The sequence below is a fragment of the Mauremys reevesii genome, linkage group 2 (genome assembly GCF_016161935.1).
Source record: "Mauremys reevesii isolate NIE-2019 linkage group 2, ASM1616193v1, whole genome shotgun sequence".
In the NCBI taxonomy this organism is placed as follows: Eukaryota; Metazoa; Chordata; order Testudines; family Geoemydidae; genus Mauremys; species Mauremys reevesii.
In genome coordinates, this window is record NC_052624.1 from 85,383,725 (window position 1) to 85,411,478 (window position 27,754).

General features: G+C 42.1%; 1 protein-coding gene and 1 long non-coding RNA gene across 2 annotated transcripts in view; one reads left to right on the top strand and one right to left on the bottom strand.

The window, feature by feature from the left end:
* The window catches only part of ARPP21 (cAMP regulated phosphoprotein 21), a 265,503-nt gene that overhangs the window by 47,378 nt on the left and 190,371 nt on the right, over positions 1 to 27,754 (top strand). The gene's annotated exons all lie outside the window — the stretch shown is intronic.
* LOC120397795 lies at positions 15,134 to 26,122 on the bottom strand. Its single transcript, XR_005594011.1, has 3 exons — positions 25,780 to 26,122; positions 19,359 to 19,487; positions 15,134 to 16,851 (listed from the first exon to the last, which is right to left on the bottom strand). It is a non-coding gene; the product is annotated as an uncharacterized LOC120397795 (long non-coding RNA).

Consider the following 27,754-nt stretch of genomic DNA (forward strand, 5'->3'; position numbering starts at 1 on the left):
TTCTGAATACTGCAAGCCAGAATGCTGATACAGGTCTGTCACATCGTAGGCGCATTTAACATGTGCGATTTCAGCTTTACGCGGTCGGCAAAAACAAGGAAAAAAAACAAAAAAAAAAAGAGAAAAATAACAATTTAAATACTGTTTCTGTAGTGCGGGCAATTCCGCCCGCCATTACACTCAATGTAATTTTGACTATACGCGATTTTCGCTTTACGTGCTAACCGCGGAATGGAACCCCAGCGTAAGATGAGACAGACCTGCACTGTATGTTTTATAAGGTAACTGGTTATAGATGTTAACTGGAAATGAAATAATGCAACAGCCTTCTTCAATACACGATAAGAGGGGGAAAAATCTATATCCGCAATTCCAGATACTGTCTATGGGTTTCACAGGAACCATTCTGCTGAAATTTTGTAGAAAGTTCTATAGTAGAAAAATCCACAAACCAATTTGTCACCTCTGTCTTCATTAATAGGTGAATCACACCATGTATTAATATAGGGCCAGTGTTATGTCCCTAGTTGCACTCATGAGCCCCCCACGCTTTTAGTTTCCTGTAATGTTAATAGTTCCTCCCATTAGCCACCTACAACTTCCTCTCCCCATTGTGATCTTCTACCTTGAAACAGGAGATGGTAGCCCAACCTCCCTATAGTCACACAAATAAATATCCTCAGATCTCCCATGACAAGTGCCCCAATTTTATGCTTAGTGTCCCTTATTCATAGAATTTAAGGCCTGAAGGGACCATCATGATCATGTGGTCTGACCTCCTGCACATTGCAGGCCACAGAACCTCACCCACCCACTCCTGTAATAGATGCATAACCTCTGGTTGAATTACTGAAGTCCTCAAATCATGGTTTAAAAACTCCAAGTTACAGAGAATCCATCATTTACTCTAGTTCAAACCAGCAAGTGACCTGTGCCCCATGATGCAGAGAAAGGCACCCCCCCCCACACACACACAAATCTGACCTGGGCAAAAATTCCTCCCAACACCAGATATGGCAGACCCTGAGCATGTAGGCAATACCCACCAGCCAGACACCTGGGGAAAAAATTCAGTGTAGTATCTCAGAGACCTTCCCATTTAGTTTCCCATCTCTGGCCACTGCAGATATTTGCTGCTAGCAGTTACAGATGGGCCAAATGCCATTATAAGCAGTCTCATTATATCATCTCCTCCATAAACGTATCCAGCTCAATTTCGAAACCAGTTAGTTGGTTTTTTTTGTTTTTGTTTTTTTTTACCCCACTGCTCCCCGTGGAAGGCTGTTCCAGAACTTCACTCTTTTGATGGGTGGAAAGCTTTGTCTAATTTCAAGCCAAAACTTGTTGATGGCCAATTTATATCCCTTTGTTCTTGTGTCCACATTGGCACTTAACTTAAATAACTCCTCTCCTTCTCTAGTGTTTATCCCTCTGATGTATTTATAGAGAGCAATCATATCTCCCCTCAGCCTTTGTTTGGTTATGCTAAGCAAGCCAAGCTCTTTAAGTCTCTTCTCATAGGATAGGTTTTCCATTCCTCTGATCATCCTAGTAGTCCTTCTCTGCACCTGTTCCAATTTGACTTCATCTTTCTTAAACTTGGGAGACTAGAATTGCACACACTATTCCAGATGAGGTCTCATCAGTTATAACATTCCCCTGTCTCTACTGGAAATACCTCACCTGATGAATCCTAGGATTGTCTTAGCCTTTTTCATGGGTGCATCACATTAGCAGCTCATAGTCATCCTGTGATCGACCAATACACCCAGATCTTTCCCCTCCTCTGTTCTTTCCAATTGATATGTCCCCATCTTACAGCAAAAATTCTTGTTGTTAGCCCATAAATGCATGACGTTGTACTTTGCACTATACATTTATCTCATTTCAATTATTTCAGTTTTCAACCTCTCTGCAGCCTGACAGTTCACCTTTCAGTATGACCCATTGTAGTCTTACCCACTTTCAAGTCTTGTATTAATCCCCACCTTCCCCAATTAACTAATAATTTCCCATATGGAACAGTATCAAATGCCTTATGCAATCCAGATAGATTGGAAAGAGATCAGGATGGCTTAGCAAGATCTACCTTTTGTAAAACCATGTTGTATTTGTCCCAATTATTGTTTATCTCTATGTCCTTAATACTTTCTCTTTCAAAATTTGTTCCAAGACCTTGCATATAATGGAGGTCAAGCTAATGGGCCTGTAGTTTCCTGGATCACTTTTTTCCCTTTCTTAAAAATAGGTACTATATTAGCAATTTTGCAGTCAGGGTATGACCTCTGAGTTTAAGGATTAATTAAAAATCCTTGATACTGGGCTTTCAATTTCTTGTACCAGTTCCTTTAATATTCTTGGATGGAGATTATCCAGGTCCCTTGATTTGCTCCCATTAAGATGCTTGAGTTTGACTTCCACCTCAGATGTGATACTTTCTACTTTCATATCCTCATTTTCATTAGCCACCATGCCACTCCCCTAAGCTCCTCATTACCTTTATTAAAAACTGAGGCAAAGTATTCATTTAGGTGTTGGCCCATATCTAGTTTATCTTTTATCTCCACCCCATTCTCAGTGCTTAGTGGTCCCACTTCTTCATTCCTTGTTTTCTTTTAATTTATATGGCTAAAGAACCTTGGTTTTAATTTCTTTTGCAAGGTCCAACTCTGCTTGCCTTTTGGCAGTTCTCGTTTTTTCCCTACATTTCCTGACTTCCAAGAGGAAGGCTGGATCAGCAAAGAAAGCTATCTTCCATTCCTTGTAGGCTTTCTGCTTTCTCTTAATAACCTGATGAACAAGCATCTCAGTCTAGTTTGGTCTGTAACCCTACCCTACAATTTTTCCCCCCTTGCTTGGAAAGCAGGCTTCAGATAGTTTCTGCATTTTGACTTAAGATAATTCCAAGCCTCCTCCCCATTCAGACCCTTGTTCTTCAATTTAGTCCATCTCCCTATTTCCCTTATTTCTTTAAAGTTTGCCCTTTTGAAATCAAGGACCCTAGTTGCAGTTGTATTTTTCTGTATCCTTCTATTTAGTTTAAGCTGAATTAGCTTTGGAGCATTCAAACCAAGGCTGTCCTCTACAACCAGCTCTTCTATGAGGTCCTTGCTACTTACCAAAACTAAATCTAAAATGGCATCGTCACTTGTTGGTTTGGGGACTGTTTGGTTTGGAAATATGTCAGCTATCACAGCCAGGAATATTTGGGCCCATTATTAGTAGCACATGTATTCCAATCTGTTTCAGAACATTAAAGTCTCCCATAAGAACACAAAATTCCCAATAGTATTGATTTCATTAAAAATATTAAAAAGGTCTCTCTCCATTTCCAAATCAGATCCTGGGGGTCTGTAGCATAGCCCCAAGCACTATCCCAATGGAGCTTTCTTCCTCAGTGTTTTGACCAAACAGATTAAATTTTATCCATTCCATCACTTGTCATTTTTTATAGTCTACCTCCTCATTAATGTACAGTGGTACTCCACCACCATTACTTCTGTCTTCCCTGAACAGGAGATACCCTTCAATACCTGTACTCCCATCATGACTACTATTCCACCATGTCTCTGTTATTCTTATCTGATTTCACTTCCTGCACCAGTAATTGTAATTCCTCCATTTTGTTACCCAGGCTCCTTGCATTGGTATTCAGATATCTTAGTAGTTTCTGCTAGAATTTGCCCAGATTCCCCCTTACAGTTATGTTGTGTGAGTTAATGAAGTCTGTGTAGACTATTTTGCATAGCAATCTACAAAATGTAGGGTTGTTTCTGAATGGAAATGCTAATGCAGTGTAACTCTGCTGTCTTTGCAACTTTTTTGTGATTTTTCTTGAAGCCTTAGTCCTTGGAATTATGTGAGAATATCTGCTTTCATTTGAAAAAGAAATAAGTTTCTATCCTTCATGGGTACGGACAAAAGCTGGAAAATGTGCCATGAGTGCAGTCAAAAAGTTGAAAGAACAGAAGGCAAATAAAAAGAACCCAGCATTTGTTATTTCAAAAAAAAAAAAAGAAAACCTCTTGATTTTTTGAATGCTGACTCTTGATTTTTGAACACATGGGGATGGCAACACTCACTCTATCCAAATAAATTTATTTGGAGTGTGCACAATCGTCTAGCCAAGCGATGGCATCTTCAATGGCGTGATGCAGTTCTTCTAGGCCATCGCTGAACCTAGTCAGCAGGCATTCATCAACAATGTGCGTCACCGTCTGTGTTGTGCCACAGCTGAACAAAGGGCTGTCACAAAGGCCCCAGCAACAACAAAATCAAAGAAAACCAATAGTCCTAACTTTTCATTTTTAAATTTTTTAAAGACTATTCTACAGATGTATTCCTAAACAATCAATTTGATAGCATCACTCCAGTACTATGGAGCATTACTGCAGAATGTATGTAGATTTTTTTCCTAGGCTTTTTCATGTTCTTCCAGCCTTAAAAATGAAGGTTACATAATATACAATTCATTGTGTAACTATGATTACACACACAAGGTTTTAAAATGTCATTTAGCAATAATTAGTTTTCATGAGTCAATTTAAAGCTTGCACATTTTTCTCAATAACTCTCTCCAGAGACAGTCAACTGCTTTTACTAGAGTTCTGTCTTTACTGTGAGTTCATTTTCCTTTCAGCTTTTGCTTCATGTAATGAAATAAAAAATTAGAAAACTCAGAAAGATGTAATATGAAAAGGTTACAAATAAAAACATTTAACACACACACAATGAGGAGGCTGCATTAGCTATATATTGTTAACAAAACTCCCTATTTTCTAATTGTCCAAAGTAAGCTGCTTAATATTAGGCAAATTTGATTTTTTTTTAAATCAGGCTTTGTTTAAAAGTGACTATAAAAACCCAAACATTATTCTGTTATCAACTCCCCATATTCAATACACATATATAATAATTATATATGTGTACAGACTTGCATCCAACACTTACTTTGGATGAAACAATAATTAAAAACTGAATAATAAAATACTAGGAGATCCTACTAGATGATAGAGCCTAATCAGCTCAGTTGTTGCAAAGGAAAATTGTGCTTCACTAATCTATTAGAATTATTTCACCCTGTCAGTAAAGTAGTTGATAAAGGAGAATGGTTGACATATTTCAGTTTAGACATTCTAAAATAATTTAAGGTCCATCAGAAGAGGCTAGTAAATTAAGTAGCCCCAGGGCTGGTGGAGCTATCAGCTCCTGCCATGGCCCTGAGGCCGGAGGAGCTCACTCTTCCCCCCGCAGCCCCAGGGCCAGCGGAGTTCTGTGCCCCTGCCAATTATTGGGAGGACCTGTGCCCCTGCTTGCTCCCTCTTTGTGCACACCCCTGCATGAGAGGACTCCATGCTTTTTAAAACTAAATTGGCTCTTTAAGAGAGCTATTTACAGAGGTGCTACAACTGTAGTTAGAATTTCAGCCATGTGCACACAGACTGATTTCCTGGTGCCTTCTCCAAACTCTTCCCACCTGCAACCTGTGCTCCTTCCTTCCAATTCATATTTCCCACTCTCCCACTTTTAGCTGTGGAGAGGGAAAACTGCTTCTCCTTATTTTATAACTCCTGCATACACTGCAAATGGTAAAGAATGAATGGTGATTATTCCTACCAACCATTTTGCCAACAAACTACAGGCTAAAATTTGCTTGCAAAAACCTATCAAATTGCAACAAATGAAGAAAAGTCATGACTTTTTGGTGGATAAATTACAAAAGGGATGGAAAGGAATCAAAAATATTGGATAGGTTATTCATAGTGAGTAATATGAACAGCTAACTTGTAATGGAAATTATATCTATAAATTTACCCTCTTTTGTGACAATCTAGTGTAAAATCACCTTTGACACTGGATTTTCCACATGTTACAGCTTAAAACAAATTGATATTTATTTTTAACATTTCTCTTTGGTGCAATGATTGTATAGTTTCTTTTCTTTTATTTGTATGCTTGATATTCCAGGATCTTATTCTTGAAGTCTCAGATGGATTGGTTTGTTTACTCAGTAAAGCCTGGGTAGTTATTAGTGGCTTCCCATTCATCTGAAAATCCTTTCCAACATCATGATTGATCCTGTCTGGCTTTGATTAAATTATTATTATTTTACAAAATATTTCTTCACCTGGACTATTTTGTAACTTTTCCAGTTTTATTTCACCCATTCTCCTCCTCCCCTTCACCCCCAGGCTAATTTCCCACAAAGTCTAACTGGAAATCATGTACCTAAGAAATTATCATCTAGCTAAGAGAAGCAAAACTAAGAATTTCCAGTTTTTATCTAAGGGTGCAGCTCAGGTGCTCACTTAGCAGAACACCCATTAACCATCTCTCAGTTATTAGTTTGATTCTTCTCCAGAACCACTAGTTATTTTATTTTTCTATTCCCACTGCAGCACATCACTGGGAGATCAACCTTTGGAAAAGGAGGTTGGTCCAAACGGAAGTTTATATTGGAAACTGTAAAGATAAATGGGACAGATTGTCAATCAATTGTAGTAATGTTTCTCTGTTGCAAGTGGACTAAGGAACAGTTAAGTTATGGTTGATAAATTACTTTCTGTGCCTGTGATGTGGTGTACCTGGCCCTTCATGGGCCCATGCTGGAGGCCCTGAGGTCCCACTACACCCCATTCCAGGAAAGAGCAATGAGGTGGGTCCTTCAGGCCTGCTTAGAGAGGCCTCAGGAAAGAAGCCAATCAGAGCCCAGCAAACACAGATAAAAGGACCTACAGGGACTTAGCAGGGCAGTTCCTGACTGGGACCAGAGGGGTGAAGAAGGGTGTGCTGCTCTGGCCACAGGAGCTTAACTGGCTGCATTTGCTAAAACTGGGAGTGAGATGACTTGAGAACTTAAACCCAAAGTTAATGGGTGGAGGTAAAGGGGCTAGGTGGGAAGAGGCCCAGGGAATGCAGCAAACTAAAGGAAACAGTACATATCTGTTGTTTGTGGGGTCCCTGGGTTGGAACCCAGAGTACTGGGTAGACCTGGATTCCCCTTCTCCCCCAGCCACAGGTAAAATGGCCTAAGCCCTGAGAAGGCACAAGGCTCTGTTAGAAGTCTGAGAGAAGGGCTGGATTTAAAGGCCCCAGAGGTGGGGCTGAAGACCCTGATGAGGGCAGATGGTTTAGTGAACTCTTTGCTAGCCCAGAAGGGGATCATTTTGATGGTGTCACTTGCCTGGAGAGCTGAGTCATTGAAGACCTGACCAGTGAGGTCAGCAACCCTACTGGGGGTGCTAGAAGCGGGGAAAAGATTGTAGTACCAAAAGAATGCTAGAAGGGGCTCAGGAGATGAGTGCCCCCCTGTTACAGTGCCTAAGAAGTGATCAGCTACAAAACATGTCTTTAGCCCCACTCCCATCCCACACTTCTGCATGGGTGTAACATTTTTACAGTGGGGATTGTGCATGTTTTCTTGGACTATGATCCTTTGCTTTTCTCTTTTTTCCCCAAGCTCTAACGGGCCAGCAGTAACATCTGTTAGTGTTAAGATACAATACAGTGACTCTTCTGAGACTGGAGCCCTGTAGCATATTGGCTACTCAGTAGCAAGGAGATAGGCTTTTCTGTCTACATGATCTATAACATTGTACTGCTAATTCAAGAAGAGTGAACTATATTTAGATGTTCCCAAATTATTCAAAATATAGAAGTAGTTGTATAACAGATGTATAGCTGAAACCAGGCATTTAGATTAGCTGACTGCTAAAAACCAAGAATAAATTAATCCTTGTTTATCTGAAGAAAATAGGGTTATTTTGCCTCCCCCAAGTTTATGTAAATTGTGTGCTTACTTGTAAAATCTTCACTTTCATGAGCTCTGTAAAAACTGGTAATGGCAGATATGAATTTTACCACGAGAGATTTACTCTAATGTTTGATGTAGACTGCATTGCACCTAGAGTTTTAAATCCCATTAGTAACTCCTTAGCTTATTAAGTGAGAGTCTAATAGTATACTTGGATAGTCTACAGGCAAACCAAGATCAGCACTGCTTTCATATTCTAGATATGATGAATGAATATACATAAAAATTGTTAGCTCTCTCAGAACCATGGTCTTGAGATTTTAATATTATATTCCCCAACCCTTATTGATTGTCATTACTTAAAATTCCAAAGCTCTTCTCAGATGTTTCAGGCACACTGGCAATATCACTATAACATGAGCTTGTGATGAGTTTTGCATTCAAGTTAAAAACTGGTTACCCTTAAACTTGTAAATTGTCTGAGACAATGAAATAGCCTTAATGTTTGCAGCATTCAAGATATTTTCTGAACCAATATATTAGGAGCACTGCAAATGTTAAGATAAAAGTTATTGAATACAAAATTGGTAACTTTTAAAATGTGACCAGTTCTTAAAGTGCAACATGCTGTCAAAGATCAGGAGTAAAATCCTGGTTCCATTGAAATCAATGGCAAAACTCCCATTGATCTGGACACAGTGGCAAATGAGGACTGATACAGAGAAGGATTTTAAGTGACAGGCTACAGCTTTGTTCAGCATAACACAGAGGAGGCACATACCCACCCTGTCACCCAGACTGCCACTGACCAGGCATTTTATGTGTTTCCAGTGTGAGGGTTACGGACTCCTACCCTATAACTCAGGGTAAACTCTCCTCAGTCTACCCTGATGACTCAGCTTGCTCTTCTGAATCCCTTCCCACTCCTCACACTCTGTGAGTTGCTAGGGGGTCAGGGAGTATAAAAATAGGGGGAGGACCTTGGCCTGCAAAGGCCACAAGGTCTCCCCTGACCTATGGGCACAAGGCCCATCGGCAAAATCCCAGGTCTTTTTTTTATTTGTGGGAGCCCTCCCTTTTAACTACACTGGAAACTGGCAAAACTAACATCCCTTCCAAGTACTACTACTAATTACGAAATCCCATTCCTATTTAACCCAACTGTGCCTCTAGGATGCTGGGAGGAAGGTGGAAAAAAAACCTACCTGGCATATGCCAATTTGGCCACAAAGGAAAGAAGAAATTCCTTCCTAACTCCCCAAACAGCTGATAGGTCAGACACACAGTAGCTGCAAAACACAGCTTTGTTACTACAGTTAGTGGGAGGGTGTGCAGTTGCTGAAATGGAGCAAGAAGCAGCTCCTTTTGGCCCTGGCTAGGGTTTAAATTAATGAAATGGGAGAGTGAGGGACCAATCATTTTCCCTACTCCTCTGGCTGGCCAATGAGAGGATGGAGCTTCTGAAAGAGGGGCCACCCTGGCTTCCACAGCATGTCCTATCCTTCCCCCTTTTACAGAGGCTGTCCCAATTGCTGCCGGTTCCATCAGGTTTCCCTCTCATTGAGGTGGGTGGGTGGCATTGAGTTCAATGGAACCAGAAATTCACCCCAGCTGGCAAAAGTCCCATCCTCTTTCAACAGTATTTTGTTTTTGTAGCAATCTTTGGAATATTTATATTTTTAAAACCCAATCACAATAAATATGTTCTATAACAATGGAAAAAGCGCCATGGAGTAAGGAGTGCCCTCTTGTGTGTGTCATTAAACTTGTGAAGAAACAAGAAGAAAAGTTAGGTGATGGGGGGGAGGGATGCAAGGAGACCATGACGCCTTTTGGCTGAGATGAGGACTGACAGCAAATTAATAGAGATGTGGAAGTTCTTCACCTCTGTGGGATTTGCAGGTTTACATAGTGGACCTCCTAGCCTTTTCTATGCTAGGGGTTAGAGTGGGACAGAAGAATGTACAGGAAACACTACAAGCTAAAACCTGCAGGGTTTCCACTCCCCTATGGAGAAAGAATGAGGCTGTGACAGTTACTGTACCTGATCTTGCTGTATAATTTTAAATGCATGTATTATGCACAACCTATTGCCTACGGAGAGCTGTTTTAAAGGTGGGGGAGGGAACCCAACCCTATTAAATTTTATCCAAGTGGATTTTCTGCTGTAATGAATGAAAACTCATCAGGAGAAATTATAATTGGGTTTGACACCACACACTTAGTAGCTGTAATGGAAGATGAGTTCTCAAATAGACAGTGTGATGATCTGACAATCTATATGAGATAAACCAGTTTAAGGCCTTACTACATTATTCATTAATTTGCTAACGCACTGATCTTTACAGTACACTTCCCAATTTGTTATTGTCTCTATTTCTCTAGCTACAGGCTCTGTTGTTTATCTGAGATAAAGCCTCTTGTTTCACTAATGCTTAGCAGTAAAAACAAATGCTCCCCAGCATTTTACTCTTCTCACAATAGTCATTAGGACAGTAAGTTCATATGGCTGCTGTTTTATCTTTAATGGCTGGGTGACCAGATGAGTTGATCAGTGAGGCATTCTTAGGACACTAGTGTTGCGGATTTTTTCTTTTTTTTTAAATTAAAGTACAAAGAATTCATAATGCTTCCAATGAATGTTCAAGATATGTTTCAACACAACCTATAGAATATGTGCATTTTCAGGAATGGTCAAATTCCAGGCAAGTAATATTTCATTGCCTAAAGCAAGTATCTAAGTAGCTGGTTAGAAAGTTGTGTGTTAATGCCAGTACAGGCATTAAAAAGGACAAAGAGGCACAACATCTACAATTCTGTGCTGAATGAATTAATGCCAGACTGCAAGAATGAGGCCATATACATAAGTCTTTGGATAATATTGGACATGTTTAGATATCATCAGTAAAATTTTAGCAAAACCTACTTCATATATGAAAATAAATCCTCCGTATATAAAATCATATATGTGAACAACCTTTTCTACTCTTTACAAATGAAATTATTTCATGCCTTTCAAAATTGCTATATAACATCTGCAAACCAATGTAGAATAAAATCCCGCTTGTACAATGTAATATATTAGTTTTCCATCACAGCTTTTCACTTGAGTGGGCTCATGTTATCTTTTCATAGTATTGTATTAACTGGCAGGATATAAGAATTGTGAAGAAGGAGTTGCTGTAGTACCTCTGTCTCATTATATAATTGTAACGTGGGGGGGGTGAGGTTTGCATCGATAGAAATCAACAACTTAAATGTATGTAATAGAATTTTTTGGTCTTTACAATTTCACAAGTTTATTCCCTTAAGTTGTACTATTAGTGCAAATGTTACTAGTCATCCCTCCAGGATAAGGAAGCTTTCTTCCAGTATTTAATTGAATTTATTTATTTTGTCAGTCAGTGAGCAAATGAGCATGGTGTGTATCTTGGGAAAAGCTGTTCTGAAATGGAGTATTACTGAAAATGAATCATTTAAAATATTTTTGTCCTAAAAGGGAAAGCAAGAAAGGTGGATAGTTTATAAAGACATTCATATTTAATCAGATGCTATAAAAACCTCATTGTCATGGTAAATCATTCCTGTGTTATTTTGTTATCCACATAATCATGGAAAGGCTAAAAACCGCTTATTAACAAATCTTGTAAGATCTTATAAAATGGCATGTGCACATCCTGCAGTCATATTAGTTAATTGGCCATGGCAATATTCTGCCATAATGCAATGAGTCAGACTTCTTATTAGTGAACCTCCTCATCAAGAGCCATATTATACTCTCCAAGGGGGAGTGGGAAGGCAACAGAAAGCCATGGAAAGTCTGCAAACTGAATCTTGCAGTTTTCTTTGTATGCCCTCATTAGAGGGGAGGGGTGTAGGGAGCCATGAAGGAAGCAGGGGGCATGTGCCTTCAAACTAAAGATCTGTAAGATAAGCTGTCCTCAGCCTGAAGTCTTTGAACTGGCCCCCTCATACTCATAGTAGACTGGCTTTGTCAGGGCATGTGTTGCCAGTGGTTGCCTCCCTTACAGCTGGTAGCAGTTGTGGAGGAAACTTGGCAGAGGTTTCTCTCTCTCTCTCTTTAATGCTTTTCATTTTATTAAACTGTTTTTCACGTATGGCTTTACCAGCTACTGCCACAGTAGGGGGTAGTGCCAAGGGGCATTAACCAGTGATAGTTCCTGGAGGCAACCTCCCTACAGGGAAGAGAAGCTGGCAGAAGGCCTCCGGAATTCAGGAATAGCATGTGCGAGCAGAAGCAGCAACTGCTACAGGTTTTTAAACATGTCTGGTTCTCAGTGTTGGGGAGCAGTGGCAGCACAAAGCCAAATCCTGCTGTTTTGGGGTCCGTGATACTAGTGCTGGGGGCAGTGCTCTGACTCCTCTGCAGCTTGCGTTCTGGGAAACAAGCACAAAGATTCTGGCTATTTGCTGCTCTGGCGTACAAGGCAGCACAAAGGCTCCCTGTGCTCTGTCCATCCATTGTGCTGAGGCTCAAAAGCAGCCAGAATCTAACCCTTTATTTGTGGAGGAGAAATATGCAATAAGTGCAGTACGAATAGTAAGAGTGATGTGAATTACAAAAACCCACTTAAGCCTCTAAGATACTACTGCATTTATCAGGTGAAGTTGATCTCCATAAAGTGAACTGTTGTATCCCTTTCTCCATAGTAGGCTACCATGATATGAGACCATCAAAATGCAGTATAACCAATGGTTTTATGCCTGAGCATACTGTTATCATTATCTGCCACAAATTCAATAGGGCCATGTCCTCCCCAGGTGTAAATCAGCATAGCTCTATTGAGGTGAGATTTGTAGATTTACACCAGAAAATATGCCCCCACCTATTCCAGCAACCTGGTCACATTATAAGAATGTCTGTTTTGTGTCTTTAATGTAGGGGAGCTGGTGGCAGGACATTCCCCAGGAAGGCCCCTAAGTTCAGAAGTTCACAGCCTTTCTTAGTCTGTTAGGCCCATCTCTTTTTCTCAGGTATTTTAGAGAAGAGGCTGCAGGCTGGGTTAATAGATTTTTATGGTTATGTTTGTTGACAACCAGTTGCAGTTATAATACAAGGAGAGACTGATCTAGTTTATTTTTGGTCCATTTTTCTATTTGATTTGATAGAGTTTTCTGATTGAGGGGCACCCAGGGCCTGGTACAGGCACTTATTATCATTATTATTTTATAAACCAAAATAAATAATCCATTGTGTGTGCTTTTTAAAACTGTATCAATCAACACCAAGCGTTGCAAAAGAATACGTGTGAATTATATTACTGTTCTTTTCTAACTTGGGAGACCAATCGTACTCCAACTGAAGTCAATGGCAAATTCCTGTTGTCTTCAATGAACATGCTTGGGCTAATGTTTTTTAGCAGGATGCTATGTACAGCAAAGTGCTCTATATAGTAGCAGTACCTAGAGACCTGTACTGAGTTGGAGGCCCCATTGCAGTGAGTGACAGTCCCTGCCCCCAGTAAATAGAAAAGACCAATAAAGTGTGGAAAGGGAAACAGAGGTGGCATGACTTAGGTGGCCTAAAGTCACACACTATCAAAGCTGGGAATAGAACTAAGGTCTCCTGAGTTCCAATCTTGTGCCCTGTCCACCAGACTATGGTGCTTCGAAAGTAGCTGTCCTTTCTCAGGAAATAATACAGATTTCCTGTCTTACTTTTTTTAGTTTGATTGGAATACTGAGATCTCTTTACACTGTATCTGTGACCACAGGAACCCCTCAGTGTCATATGGCAGAGGGACACCCAAACTGTAACTCACATCAGGCCTGACACACTCCTTGCCCCAACACACTGTTGTCATTTATATATATCTATCTATCTCCCCAAAGTGTCATGGAAGGATCATATGTAAACTGGTGACATAGTGGTCCCAAAAATCATTGTGTGATGTGTGTATGGGTTGTGCACAATGAGTTATAGATGTATGCTGAAAACATGTTCTTAAAATGTGTTTGGGGGGCAGATCATAAAACCAGCCTGCCCTAGAGAATGGAATGTGTATTTAGTTTCTGACCAGCTTGGTTACAAGCAGAGAACAATGAAAGTATATTTACATATAAGGTAAAGACAGCCATCAAGCTAAGCAAGTGTGGAAGAAGACTGTTTAACAATCATGCTGGGGACAGAATCTGTACCCCAGGAAGACAATGGACTCAGTAATATTAGAGGAGCAAAAAAGACATTTTAGTTATACATCACCTAGGGGACTTAAGGGAACAGCACCCTTTAAGTCCATGAATGCTAGATCCTCTTGGCATGAAAGGCTTCGAGCTGCTGGAAACTTGATGCAAGTCAGAAACCTGCTTAGACAAAGATTGTAACTTGCTGAAATTAAATTCTAGTCATTTGAAAACATGTTTTGCTTAGTTTTGTTTGTAACCATATTTGTCTTATTGATTCCTGCTTAGCATCACTTAGATATGTGTTCTTTATTAATAAACTCATTCTTCTTTTATTACAAAACCATCTCAGCACTGTGTATTAATGGTGGAGGGTGAGTCCTCAGCTAACTCAATGGGCTGGTGTGTCCACTGCTTCTTTGGAGGCAGTGAACTTAACTTTTATGAGTGTCCAGTGAGAGGGGCTGGACACTCCAGGGAAATGTCTCTGGAGAGCTTGGGAATTAGGATTCAGTGATTGCTACCTGCAAGACCAGGTTTGGACTGGCAAAATCCTGAGGAGTTTGCTGGCAAAGCAGAAAAGCTGGCGCGTCAGCAACTGACGTACATCTTAGCAGTGGCAAAACTCACTCCTTGTGAGGCAGAGCAGTAACACAGTGGCTCATAGTTCTGGATATACTGAGCAAAACGTCACAGTATAACAGCAATATCAATTGCATGAACATGCTTCCCCCTGTGATTCCCCATCAGCACCAATTACTTTGCACTGTAACATTCCACCTTCCTCCCACCCCATCCCCTATAAACCAATTGCTATGTTTGTCATAAACATTTGTGAGACATACAGTAGTTTTGGCATTGACAGAGAAATTTATGTGGCGAGAAGTCCTCATGTGATTTCCTTGTCATTTCCGCACACGGGTACAAAATGGGGACCAGGCTGCCATGTAAGTCTCCTTCATGTCTCTAAAGAATAGAATGCCTCACTCACTTTATAATTATTTAATACATCTTTTTTTCTCATAAATATTCTCACAGGGCCCACAGGTAATAGGAATAAGGCAATATCTCAGGACAAAAAAATCCCTAGCATATTTTATTGCTTCGAACAAGTAGAATTTTATAACAAATGTAAATAAAGCAAAAAAACAAAATATTCTTTAAGGTTAAACAGTAAAAATATAATGCAATATTTTAAACATAATGTAAACTTTAAAAAATCATTTTACTGTAGGTTATATTATTAGTACGACGATCCTGCAGACTGTTGACTTAATCAGGAATTTGGCCTTCCTTAAAAATGGCACTTAAAATTGTAGATGCAAACTATCCCACCACCTGCTAAACTATGATTAATTTTCCTTCATGTGACATTGCTATAAATAATAATCTCTAGTTGTTTTAATTTCTTTGTATAGGAAGGTTATATAGATTGGTTGAAATGTTATTTCTATTGTGAATTTTGTGTCCTATCCTTTGATCAGCCTCTTGTCCTTTGTGTAAGTGCTATTAATAGTCGTCAAGTAGATTAAAAATGTTCACTGACTCCACCATTTTCTTTAGAATATTATGTGTGCAACTTTCTCTGAATGATATTGCAAACCATATCCTATTTAACTGCATGTACAACAGTTGCAGCATTCCAATACCCTTCGAGATTGGCAGCTATTAAAAGAAATGTTATAAAGTCCCTGCTGACCGCACCGCTTCCAGCAGCTCCCATTGGCCGGGAACAGTGAATCACGGCCACCTGGAGCTGCGGGGGGGGTGGGGGGGGGAGGGGCATGCCTGAGGATGGTCAATGTAAACAAAATGTCTCACAGCCCACCAGCGGATTACCCAGATGGGCCGCATGTCAAAGGTTGTCGACCCCTTGTTTATCATCCCTATTAGTGTAATACAGAAAAAGCCACCTTCTTCCAACACTTAAAGGACCATTATTAGAATAAGAAAAGCAGTATCATCCCTAAAGCTACTGTCTCTCCCTCTCTGCTTCACTCTAAATCTTCTGCTTAGAGCCATCCTCGGCCTCTGGTGCATTGCTTCTAGCTGTAGCTTTAAATAAACAGCACAAGTATCTGTACACCTCTTGGTTCATAATATATTCTCAATAGCACGAGGCAAGGTAGGCAAAATGTAAAGTAACATCAGAGAGAATTGAGGGCCTGATTCTGATCCCTCCGGTGTTTTTAAAACTGCTGTAACTCCATTGACATCAGTGGAGTCTCTTAAATTCAATCAGAATAATTGAGATTAGAAAGAGGTCTGGAGTGAGATCAGCCTTCATCATTTTAGGGCCTGATCTAATGCCCAGTAAAGTCAATGGGAATCTTTCCATTGACTTCAGTGGGCTTTGGATTAGGCCTATAGGAAAAATTTTAAAAATTCACACTATAGGGCGTGGTTACAGACTTCCCCATGCTCAATTGGCTGTTCCAGGCCAAAGCAGAGTGGTTTCATACAGGATTTGGGGTGTGTACAATGTCTATTGGCCTTTCAGGGAACCCTGGATCACATGAAATAGAATAGTTTTCATGGGTGGGCGTTCTGCAGAAATCTGGCTCCATATTTGCCTAGCTGATTCAGCAATTGGAGCATATGGGAGTTATGCAAGCATATCAAAGGGCAGAATTTGGGAGAGCAGGCAGCCTACAAACCTCTTTATCAGAACAAACCCAGATTCCATGTATGCAGCATCAATCTTGGGGATTAATACAGAGGCAGTAGGTTGAAGGTTCAAGCAAATGATCCCTCCTCCTCCTCCAGTACATCACAATCCTCATTTCAGCTGAATTTTTCAAAGTTCATCCATGGTTATGCATTGAATTTGGCTCCCTGGGTAGCAGGGCTGTTGACCGAGGTCTGCCAGGCAAGCTTTCTGTGGAATGGCATCAAAGACTTCTTTGCACATGCTCTGTGGGGGCTCCTCTGGTATCAGGTTCGAGTTCCATCTACTGCAAAAAGGACTGGAGTAACCATAGTATCAATTAATCAGCCTTTCATGTGATTGCCAGCAAATTTAAATTTGGCTGGTGGAATCAGATTCCCCATGGCAGTGCAGGCAATGAGACATGTACAAGTTTTGCAGGTTGCAGCTCAAATCATTGCTAAAACAGAGTCCTAAATTGCTTTACAGCACTGTTCTGTGCTCCAAAATGTCTTTCAAAGTCTTCTGGGCTCTGGTTTATTGTATTATCTTTGTTATTCTGATGGGGAGCAATTTATATTTGTCACGACTACTCTTCATTTGGCTGGTAGCAACCTTGTTTTCTTTTTATTTTAACTGAGGAGGAGTCCTGTATTTTGAATAATTAAACCATATCTTGGTGATACAGCATATAACCCTGTAACCTCTTATGTAAAACCCATGTTTTTACCTCTGCTGTCTAATGGGCTTGAACGACATTTAAAAAAAAGTTGTCATGAAAAATTAAAGATGATGATGATAATAGGCATTATTATCCTGTTTGTTACATGCTGCTAATTTAGGGAGATTTAGATTTCTCCTGGGGAACTACTTGATATATATTTGTTTTCAATTAAATTTGCATATGTTGTTTTAAACTTGATTTCATCCCTATATTTGCTTTTGCTGAGGGGGGAAAAATAAATGTATCATGTCCTTCCTTTATTACAACAGGAGCCTAAGATTGCGGGCATTACAAAGAGGTGGTGAAGCTGGGTCATTACTCATAAGCTTTTATGTAATGGGAAGCTAAAATTCATTAGCTTTATATCAGAGTGACTGCTGAGAGAGGGCATGTTGTGAGGGAGTGTAAGTGTGTAAATAATAATGAAAGTCATTAGTGCCATTCAGTATGTAAGAATGTCATAAATGTAATTGGAGCAGTAAAGTGAAATCCATGATGACAAACATCAACACAACAAAAAGAGTGAAAACGTGTTATCTTTAGTGTGACAGATTATGCCAGCTTCCTGGGGGAGGCCCAGATGGTGTACAGGAACATGTTATGAACAGTGATATTTTAATATTTGTATTATATGATATTTGGGAATACAATGCCACAAACACACAAGGAGTTTTTGCATTTTGTGAACCTATAGCGCCTTGCAGAAGACAGAGTTTACTACTGACTGACTGAAACAATAGATAGGAAAAGTTCTCGCACTGCTTAGAGATTTGTTTTTGATGTTGTGATAACTATGAGGCACAGTGCAGCATGGTGTTACAAGGTTGTTAAGTTTCCTGTCTCTCTAGAAATGCAGTTTGAATGTTTCTTTCTTTAAAAAAAGAGGGGGAGGGAGAAAAGGAAGAAAATGATTTAACAATTATGCAGGAAATTATATGATGCTAAAATTGTACCATGTTCTGCTGTTTCAAAGGAGGGACTTTCTACAGTATTGTGTATTGCAAAGGCTGTAATTTCGGATATGAAAAAAATGTAGATTACAAAACAAAGAAAAATTTAAATGTGTCTACTGGTTAAGGCAAAGCAAAACAAAAAAGGCAGCTGGAGAAAATTTGGGGGAATTAGTGATAAGAAAATGTATTATTTTAAGGGCAGTGAATGATAAATAACTGTGCTTGGGAATAAAGTCTGAGGGGCTAACAGTACTGGAAACTAAGTAGTTCTTTCTTTGTTCTGTCATTTAAGGTACAGTGTCATTTGGTGTTGAACAGATCCAATTTTTAGATTAGCAATTGTTCATTCTTTGTAGTAACTCCTCTGCAATAGACTAACAGACATGAAAGTCTCTTCCAAATGGAAGAGAAACTGTAAATTGCTGGACTGATACCAATCAACCATGTTTTGGACTAGACCCGAGACACAGTCCTTTTTGAGTGAGGCCAATCAGGGAGGATCTCTGGGATGCTGGCAGTAGGAGGGTTACTGTGACTGACACTAGTATGCACTGGTAATAGACTGATATTTATTTCCTGGCCCATGTCATGTGAATTGGACCATTGTTGTAACAGTTGTCACTAACCCATACCTCCTGTGGAGACCAAATAATTCTCCTGTTACATGCCAGGAATCAGGCTCCAGTGGCCACATAGAATATCACAGGGTTAGAAGGGCTCTCAGGAGGTCATCTAGTCCAACCCCCTGCTCAAAGCAGGACTAATCCCCAGACAGATTTTTGCCCCAGATCCCTAAATGGCTCCCTTAAGGATTGAACTCACAACCCTGGGGTTAGCAGGCCAATGCTCAAACCACTGAGCTATCCCACCCCCTCATGTGTGATACAGTTTTATAACTTTACCCTCATGCTTGTGTGTCACACCATTTTATATGGGTTAAAAAGAGTTCTACACAGTTACACAGCAGGGAATGTTTCCACTGGCTCTAGAGTTTGCTGTTACGCTTTGGGGTTGTGCACGTGGCATGACAGTCCTATGCAGGAGTCATATACTGACTATACTGCAGTATGGGTCTATCTGCCTGTTTTGGTCAGTCATCTAGTGAGGATAAACAGTAAAGAAAGGGCTGTCGGATACCTGCTCCCTCTAGAAGCTTGTAAAGTGCTGGTATTGGAAGGCATGACGCGGCACAGTTCTTAATTCCAGGTTGCTTCAGATCTTTTGGCACATTTCTGCACTGTTTTGCACATAAAGTATGATGTGGTCCTGAGGGGGCAAACAATTCATCTCACATTGAGTATGCAGGAAAATTATATGTCAGAAAAGTGCATTAGGCTCTCTACTCCTTCTATGTGAAGAGTCATCTAATCTTCTCCAGTGCAGAGTTCCTGACCTACATTTGAACTTGTCTGTGTGGTACCTGCTGCTCCCCACACTGACTAGGTTAATGGGGGTGGTTGTTTTATTTTTATTTTTTTTACAGAGGTAGAAACTTCATTATTTTAACTTGGATGGAATTCTGTCATCACAGGGGCCACGGATTTTTATATTAGCTCATGTGTAGGTTCTATAGCAGTCTCTCCCTTATTTTGCATCATCCTTGTTTGGCTGAAACATATTTGTAATGATGTTTTAAAACTCCAGTTCATCTGTTATTGCTGCAGCAATAGTGTTTGACTAACTGGGATTCAGCACCCACAAACATTACAGGCCCATCTTGAAGCCCTTTCTCAGTTTGTACTCTGTTCTTGCTCAGGAAAATTCCCATTTTGACTTCAATAGAAGGGTTACCTAAGTGAGGACACAATACAATGGAGGCTCCAATTGCCTCCTTCCACATGTAAACCCCCAAGAAGTGGGGCCTAAACAAGAGGAGTTTTCTGAGAACCTCGTTAAGGGAATGTGTCCCCAATCATCAAGGAGGCACATGTTTTGATACTCTTATCCCAGGGCTAGCTCCCAAGCCTCACTAGGGTTGCCAACATTCTACTTGCACAAAACCAAATGCCCTGCCCCTTCTCCAAGGCCCCATCCTGTCCTCACTCACCACCACCACCACCCCCGTCGCTTGCTCTCCCCACCCTCCCTCCCTCGCTCGCTCATTTTCAGTGGGCTGGCTCAGGGGGGTTGGGGTGTTAGAGGGGGCTCTGGGCTGGGGTAGGGGTGCAGATGAGGGCTCTGGCTAGGGCTGCGGACTCTGGTGTGGGGCCAGGGATGAGGGATTTGGAGTGCAGGAGGGTGCAATGGGCTGGGACCAAGGGGTTTGGAGGGGGTTGGGGCATGAGGGGATTAGGGGTGCAGGCTCCAAGTGGCGCTTTCCTCAAGCAGCTCCTGGAAGCGGTGGCATGTCCCCCCTCCAGCTCTTACGCGTAGGGGCTCTGCATGCTGCCACCGTCCGCAGACGCTGCCTCCGTGGCCAAGGGGATCTGTGGAGCTGGCGCTTGGCGCAGGGGCAGCATGCAGAGCCCCTATGCATAGGAGCCGAAGGAGGGACATGCTGCTGCTTCTAGGAGCTGTGCGGAGCCAGGGCAGGCAGGGACCCTGCCTAAGCCCCGCTGTGCCACCGACCAGACTTTTAATGGCCCGGTCAGCAGTGCTGACCGGAGCCGCCAGGGTTTCTTTTTAACTAGGCGTTCCAGTCAAAAACCAGACACCTAGAATCATAGACTAAGGTCAGAAGGAACCACTGATAGTCTAGTCCAGGGGTAGGCAACCTATGGCACGAGTGCTGAAGGCGGCACACGAGCTGATTTTCAGTGGCACTCACACTGCCTGGGTCCTGGCCACCGGTCCAGGGGGCTCTGCATTTTAATTTAATTTTAAATGAAGCTTCTTAAACATTTAAAAACCATATTTACTTTACGTACAACAATGGTTTAGTTATATATTATAGACTTACAGAAAGAGACCGTCTACAAACATTAAAATGTATTGCTGACACGCGAAACCTTAAATTAGAGTGAATAAATGAAGACTCGGCTCACCACTTCTGAAAGGTTGCTGACCCCTGGTCTAGTCTGACCTCCTGCACAATGCAGGCGACAGAATCTCACCCACCCACTCCTGTATCAAACTCCAATAGCTCAGACATAGGTTAGGAGTCCTCAAATCATGGTTTAAAGACTTCAAGGTGCAGAAAATCCTCCAGCAAGTGACCCATGCCCCATGCTGCAGAGGAAGGTGGAAAAGCCCCAGGGCCTCTGCCAACCTGCCCTGGAGGAAAATTCCTTCCCAAACCCAAATATGGCGATCAGCTAAACCCTGAGCTTGTGGGCAACAGGGGTGGCTCCAGGCACCAGCACGCCAAGTGCGTGCCTGGGGCGGCAAGCCGCGGGGGGCGCTCTGTCGGTCACTGTGAGGGCGACAGGCAGGTTGCCTTTGGCGGCATGCCTGCAGAGGATCCGCTGGTCCCGCAGCTTTGGCGGACCTCCCGCAGGCGTGCCGCTGAATCCGTGGGACCGGGGACATCCAGGAAAGAATTCTCTGTAGTAACTCAGATCCTACCCCATCTAACATCCCAACACAGGCCATTGGGCATATTTACCGCTAATAGTCAGAGATCAATTAATTGCCAAAATTAGGCTATCCCATCATATCATCCCCTCCATAAACTTATCAAGCTTAGTCTTGAAGCCAGATATGTCTTTTGCCCCCACTGCTCCCCTTGGAAGGCTGTTCCAGAACTTCACTCCTCTGATGTCAAGTATCAGAGGGGTAGCCATGTTAATCTGGATCTGTAAAAGCAGAAAAGAGTCCTGTGGCACCTTATAGACTAACAGACGTATTGGAGCATGAGCTTTTGTGAATCCGACGAAGTGGGTATTCACCCACAAAAGCTCATGCTCCAATACATATGTGCACAGGAGGTGGACTCTCTTTTTTACTTCTCCTCTCTGTTATAGACCTTCATCTAATTTCAAGTCAAAACTTCCTGATGGCCAGTTTATATCCCATTTGTGTGTCCACATTGGTACATTGTACTGAAATAAAAATCCTCCCTCTCCCTGGTATTTATCCCTCTGATATATTTATAGAGAACAATCATATCTCCCCTCAGCCTTCTTTTGGTTAGGCTAAACAAGCCAAGCTCTTTGAGTCTCCTTTCATATGACAGGTTTTCCATTCCTCAGATCCTCCTAGTAGCCCTTCTCTGTACCTGTTCCAGTTTGAATTCATCCTTCTTAAACATGGGAGACCAGAACTGCACACAGTATTCCAGATGAGGTCTCACCAGTGCCTTGTATAACGGTACTAACACCTCCTTATCTCTACTGGAAATACCTCACCTGATGCATCCCAAGACCACATTAGTTTTTTTCACAGCCATATCACATTGGCGGCTCATAGTCATCCTGTGATTAACCAATACTCCGAGGTCCTTCTCCTCCTCTGTTACTTCTAGCTGGTAACCCTAAGCCTCACAGATCTTAGGGAATCAGCAGGAGGACAGGACTAAACACTGGTTAGATGCTGCAGGGTTTTGTTTCAGTTTTGGGTCTCTAGTGCAGCTCAGTGGACCTATTACCAGGCTGTCTCAGCTGGTAGTAGGCCCCAGAATGCCACTATAGAAAGATTCACATTGCAGCAGGATGGAGTAAGCCATGGGGAAGTAATACAGCCAACTGACTGAGCTACTCTGTCCAGGATGCTCTCCAGCAAAAACAGCTGTCAGGGATCAAACCTTGTGCATGGAAAGATTGCAAAGGGAATAACGAAGTGACATGCATCGAAAGAATATAACCCAACATTTACAATAGCCTGACACTTTTAGGCAGCACTGAAATGTTTGTAAAAACACAGGGCAATGAGGTAGTGGATCTTTCAATGTAACAAGTAATTTGACATCTTAATTGAAAAAATATGGGGAATTCCCCTTGTCCTTGTGTATTTGGATGAAATAACTATTTATAGATATTTGCTTTGTAAGAACCTACAACACCCAACTTCTATTGGCATCAGGTACAGACCAACCCCCAATGCTAAGCTCAGGTGTTAAAAGAATAAAAAAATGTGTATATATAAGTTATAGTCCTGATCCTGCACCCCCTGAAATCAACAGGAGCAGTATAAGCCTGTGAAAATCCTAAGCAGCCATTTTAGAGCAAATCAGATGTTTCTGAGAGTATGAGGTAGGAGAATGACACACATGCAGGGGAAGTTTCAAAGGGGTGATTTGGATGTACAGTGCTGAGTACACTTGAATGCTTTGGGATAAGGTAAGCAGTGCCAGAGTTGGCCCACAAAACACAGGAAGAAAAGTAGAGAAGTCACCTGCAAAGACTTCTACTCAGCATTCCTCTACCCATTAGAAATCTACTAACCACTGCGTGCAAGTCACCAGCTAACTTTGCACTCATTCTAAAGGATGGTGCCAGTCCACCCGATGGCAGGATGTAAACAGAGTGCAGGCTTCAGCTGGAGAAGGGAGGGAATGGGGTCTTCCTGGTGCACTTAAAATGCTGCATCAAAAATGTGCTTATGTGAGCAGCAAGGGCTTTACTAAAGGCACCAAGGAGACAGAGTTTTGAGAATTTCAGCAGTTGTTGTGCTGCTCCCTCCATGCAAGTAATGCTACATAGCCATGTGTAGTAGTTGATGGCAGGAAGCAGCACAGGATTGGAGGGGTATGGTGACAAGCCATTTATAATGCCTAGTCAGAAAAAGCACAGTTAAAACAATGGGTTTTATTTAGAAACTGCTTTGTGCTTCTGTGTGTTGCCATTAAAAAGGAGAAAGGGCAGGCAGAGGTGCCCCTATGTAACCAGTGGGTGAAGGAAGGGGAGTAACAGGGCTCTCTCAGTTGCAATATGCAAATTCAATTGACATGGCAAGCCTATTAGTATGGGGATTACGGACCTCTAATCTTAACCTATTGTGCTTAGTATAGCTGGTGTCATTGCCATGAAAAGCAGAGAAGCTCAGGCTCACCCATAGTTATAGACAATGTACTGGACTACACACATCTGCCTTGACAGATACAGACTATGTACAGCCAGAAATGCATCTGAACCTCATGTAGCACATAATAAAGTACAGGGCAACCCCATTCATATCACCAGGGGCAATGGGCAACTGAACAGTTTATCGGTGGAAAGCCAGGGAGCAAGAGAATATCTCTGTCCTCTCATAGCGATAGTCCCCTGTATACACCCACCCACATGCCACAGTGTCTCAGTAAGGGCCCCTTGCTTCCACCAAAGTGTATCATGGTCACTAGGTAATGTTACACTATTCTTCACCGAATAACTTTTTTGTTTTCACTCCACAAAGGTTGTCCTTTATGTTGTAGTTCTGTCATCACTGGGTTATTTGTAGAGGATTAATAAGGATTCCTTTCTTCAGACATGCTTCTCTATCATGATTTTACAGATCCACCTGTGCTGATCCACCTGCTCCCCTAGGAGGGGAACTCAGCCACTAGAATCCTCTAGTCAAGGCTCTTTTCTGCTTGTGCAGCTCAAATATCTAGAACAGGGGCAGGCAAACTTTTTGGCCCAAGGGCCACATCAGGTTTCGGAAATTGTATGGAGGGCTGGTTAGGGGAAGCTGTACCTCCCCAAACAGCCCTACCCCCTATCCAACCCACCCCTGCTTCTCACCCCCGATGGCCTTCCCCAGATTCCTGCCCCATCCACCCCCCCATTCCCTGGCAGCCCCCCCAGGACCCTTGCCCTATCTACCACCCCCACTCCCTGTCCTCTGACAGCCCCCAGAACCCCACCCCTGACTGCCCCCACTGCCCCATCCAACCCCCTTCCTAACTGCCCCCAGGAACCCTGCCCCATCCAATCATCTCTTCTCCCTGTCCCCTGCAGCCCCCAGAACTGCTGCCCCAGACTGCCCACCCCCCCCCACCACCTTGTCCTTCCTGACTACCCGCCCCAGGACCCCTGCCCCAGTCCATCCCTGTTCCCCACCCTCTGACCACCCCCACCCCTATCCATACCACCACCCCTGACCACCCCCCCAAATTCCCCTGCTCTCTATCCAACCCCCCCTGCTCCCTGCCCCCTTACCACACTGCCTGGAGTACCAGTGGCTGGCGGTGCTACAGCCACACCACCCGACTGGAGGCAGCCGCACCCAGCTGGAGCCCAGCATTGAGAGCATTGCACTGGCTGTGGAGTGAGCAGAGGCTTCAGGGGAGGGGGAATAGCAGTGGAGGGGCTGAGGGCTAGCCTCCCAGGCCAGAAGGGTCCCACGGGCCATAGTTTGCCCACCTCAGATCCACCAGCTGCTTCCAGTAGCTCACTTCACACCACTCTGAAGCACAATCTTTGCAAATGGGACACCACTAAAACTAGTCCTATGTTCAGTTTCCCTATGGATCAGGCACCCATTCTCTAATCTGGATGCAGCTTCCCAGACAGGAAGTGATTCTTCTAAACTCCACTATGGACTCACTGCTGCAGTACAGTCTTGCCTTGCTGCTCCCCAGGGCAACTCAAGAAATTAGTACCAATAACATTGCTTGTGGTCCTCTGGCAGGCTAAAGACTACAGTAACCCTGATAGGGATGGGGAGGGTGTGGCTTCCCATATGTCTCCCTTGAACTCACCATCTAGGGGCATAATGGCTTCCAGGGCAAGTCTGTGCTGCTGGATTAACTGTGCCTCCATGAAGCCTCCTTAGGTTATGGATCCTGTTGAAAGGTATTGGCATCTCCTCAGCCTTTGAGAAAGAGCAAACCTTCACCCCCTTTTCTGGCTTGAATGGAGACCACTGTAATATAGTCAGGTGTTGTGCAGTCCCCACACTGAACTGCACATCCCAAAAAAACCACCACCCACCACAATTCCCTCTCTCTCTTTTTTCCTAATCCCTCTCCTAGACCTTTGTAGTCACCTTTCCTCTAGCCCCACTTCTGGCTCTGTTTTAACACCTGCCTACTCCCCCTTACTGACTACTGGAATTTCTCTGCCTTTTGTATTTATGCCCTCCTGCATCTTTGTTTTTATAAAATCAGTTGAAGTGGGATTCCCAGGTGTGCAGAGTCCTGAGCAACCAATAAAGGGACCGGTGCCTGAATTGCTTAATCTGCACCTGCTGATTAGTTCTGTCTCTAATGTGACTAAAAGTCTGAAAGCAGCTGGCTGAGTACTTTGTGGGGCTTCTGAGCACTTTTGAAAATCCCAATTGAGCAGCCAGTCCCACATCTATCCAACTGAACCCCTAGAATGTTCATGTAACTTGAGTGCAAACTGCTGATCTGCTCTGAAAACTCCCTATGCCCCCAAATAATACAGTGAGCCCCATTTTCAGCATGCTATTGGTCATTTGCACCCATGCCAGCTTTTGAAAATTTGCTAAAACTCAAATTCCTACTAACTTCCTTGAGAGCTATAGCTGAACAGGGACTGCAGCTTCTGGCTCTGAGATGGCTCAGAAGGCAATATCCTGTGGGGTGTTGGGGCATGCTTAAAAAGATAGGCATTACTCTCTGAACTTCATAAAAAACATGTTTTCAGGAGATATAGATTTGGTACATCAACCATTTGGGATCTCACAGAGAAACTTAAAGGGGATTTAGAATGTCAAACACAAAGAAATGATGCTTTGCTTTTAGTGGGGAAAAAAATCTTCCTGAGCACTGTTACCAACAGATTTTTTTTTTTAAAAAGGTAGTTCATTGATGTTCCTCTAAGGAGAACTAGTCAATAGAGTAGGGGTCTGATCCTACTCCTAATGAAGTCCATAGCAAAACTCTGATTGACTTCAACAGGGATCGGATCAGAATTTAGTTTTCCTTTACATTCTCATACGTGTCTGTGCCTGAATGACTTTGCTAATTTTACATTAGTCATGAGGTACTATTGACTGAACCTAGAATAAATATTTCAGTTCTACGAGCAATGTATTTAAAAGCAGAACAGTATTTGACTATCTTTGTGCTTCAAATTTTCATTTTAATTAGGACTATAACATTTCTATTCCCCATCTGCATAAGGTAAATTTGGTACAGTGCTTAAGACATCAAAACTGAAAAACAGTTTTTTTCAAAATAAAAAATAACCTCTTATCAGAATATACTTTTAAAATGATCCAGTTATTTACATTATAATAACTTAATCCAAATTATCCCAGATCTCCAAACTATCATTTGCAATGTGTATTTTGCATATTACCTAGCTTTCACTGCAAAATGATTAAAGCCTAAGGAAATGTGCAACCAGTAACACAAGCTCATAATATTATATTAAAAATGACTGTATGATATAATAGCACAGTAGTTCAGGGAGTACAGGTGTGAATCTCTGTGCATATACATACATATCACATTTCTAAACTAATTTATGCTTTGGAAACCAAACTACTTTTCTAGATTTATAAATATCAATCTACATTGGACACAGAGCACAAGCACAATGACTTGCCCACTCAATTTGAAAATATCAGGACAAATATCATGTATGGTCCTTGCTCACGCCAAAACTTCCACTGTTGTCAATGGGAGGAAGGGAGGGAGGGATATGTGTGTGTGTGTGTAAGAACTGCACCATCTGGCCTATTTAGACCCCAATCCTCCAAGCACA